The sequence below is a fragment of the Mirounga leonina genome, unplaced genomic scaffold, assembly GCF_011800145.1.
Source record: "Mirounga leonina isolate KUSES-001 unplaced genomic scaffold, KU_Mleo_1.0 Mir_347, whole genome shotgun sequence".
NCBI classification, from domain to species: domain Eukaryota; kingdom Metazoa; phylum Chordata; class Mammalia; order Carnivora; family Phocidae; genus Mirounga; species Mirounga leonina.
Genome location: NW_023270696.1, coordinates 1,261,166 through 1,263,296, shown reverse-complemented (window position 1 = coordinate 1,263,296; position 2,131 = coordinate 1,261,166). Strand labels below are relative to the sequence as shown.

General features: G+C 44.1%; 1 pseudogene; it reads left to right on the top strand.

Moving 5' to 3' along the window:
• The first annotated feature begins 258 nt into the window (after positions 1-258).
• LOC118026880 lies at positions 259-1,231 on the top strand (annotated as a pseudogene).
• The last annotated feature ends 900 nt before the right edge of the window (positions 1,232-2,131 follow it).

Sequence of the window (2,131 nt, the reverse complement as noted above, 5' to 3'; positions counted from 1 at the left end):
CTGCACCTCCCAGAGGGTCCTAGCCCATAACCCGGTGCTTATGCACCCCACGGCCTCTCCAGCACCTCCATCTTCCCACACCCTGAGAAACCACCAGCATCCTCAGGTCCCTGCACTCCACCTGCACCCTGAGGAGTCCCAGCCCACACTCTGGTGCCCCCACCCCTATGGCCAGAGAATCACCTAGAAGTACCTTCAGATCCTGGTCCTCCTCCTCCTTGGCAGCTCGGGCTGCAGCCCCTGGACCATGAAATCAGCATGCAAGAGAAATCCCAGTTGGAAGAAGAAGCACAAGACTCAGAATGTGAGTTTTCATGTACTTCATGAGGTCACACAAGGATCACCACATCATTCCAACCCCTTTAAAGCATGTTGTCTCTTATACTACATTACAAGTTAGAAAGGCTTCTTTGCCTTATCAGCCAAATAGTTTCCATCAGGGCCACTGCAGGGGAGCACAAAACAAAGTTTTGTAGGAATGCTAGCAATTACAGATTTCATAAATACACCACAGAGACAGTATAAGTCATCCCGGGACAGATTTATGAATGAGAGGCACATAACATTGAAACATGCAGGGAGATTTCTCCCCAAGAAAAACGTAAGCCTTTAGTGAATATAGCTCCAATTGCAAGCCTCTTCCATGCTGTACACTCAATGATCAAAAATAAAATCCACACATTGCCAGTTATTGATCCTATCAGTGGGAATTCACTTTATACACTTAACCACAAATGGTTCCTCCAGCATTTTATGTCTGATCTGTCAAAGCCTGCCCTCATGAAGCAGAACCCAGATGCTCCTGCATTTGGGACCCACCACAACGTCCCTTCATTCACTGGGACACTCCCATCAGGAAAGCCTTGAATGTCTGTGTAGAAAGATGGTTGCCTGCCCTTCCTGTGGTGCATGAGTCAGGACACGTCGTAGATATTTATTCCAAGTCTGATGCCAACCTTGCTGCTGAGAGAACATACAGTAACTTAGATATCACCGTGACCCAGGCCCTCAGCACTGCTCACAGAGTCTTGAGGGTGCTGTGAAGTACAGTAAGCTGGAAATCCTGGACAGATCAGTGTGGACTGACCTCTGTGGGGTGCTGGTCACAACTGAAGCAGATAGGATCGTGGCTGTCATTTCCCTGTCAGACACTCGGCACTCCCTGATACTCATGCCCACAGGTGCCAAACAGAAGGAGACAGAAGCAGAATGGCCACTGTGCATGGAGTAGACCTTGGAGAAAATGTGAACAAAGATTCTGGGTCAGGCTTTGCCTCATGAACACTGACCATGACAGAAGACTGTCGAATGGCTAAGAACGTGTATCAGGGTTTAGTGATGGGTATTTTTCCCAGTGATGTCGAAACCCAGCATAAGAAACAGATTTTATGTGTTTCAAGTTTCAGAATTGCATATAACACTATTTTCAGACCTTTGAACAATTTCAGATGCTATATGTTATCAGTCTGCTGTGTCCTGACTTTTTTTTTTTTTAATTTTTCATCTCAAAGAATTCACTGGTCTGCAACAGGTAATATGACATAAGGGGAGAGCATGGCCTATTCAGACCTCGAGCTGTATATCAGCACACGGGGTGTGTCATCACCACGGCCTGTGGCAGCTGGAGCCATGTGGGACTGAGATGTGAAAGCCTTTCAAACTTTCCCAAACCAGTTCTTTTCATTAGATTTGTGGAAATGCTGTAATTTGAATATAATTAGTTAATTTGTAAAAAAAAAAAAAATGACACTTTTATGTATAGTGTGTTTTCAGATCTATAAAGTCTGCTTTAAGACAGGTTTATTTTTCCTTTAATGCAATATTTTACACATCTTGGTTGGTAACCTTCAGCAAACCCATTAATAAGCCATTGGTTGTTATTGTAAATGGCAACTTCCTCATTTATGTTTGGATCTGGAATGGATAGGACTTTGAATATAGACACTGTTAGAGTTTAAAAGCTGATGTTTCTAAAAGCATGTGTGGAGACCTGCTCTGCTAGACTGGAAACAGGCAGCTGCTATGAGGAAAGGAAGTTCTAGGAAAACGTGGATTTTCTCCTTGTGTCGAAATGTAAAATCATGATGTCTGTATGACTGCTGACGGATTGTTGTAGCAAAGTGTTATTATG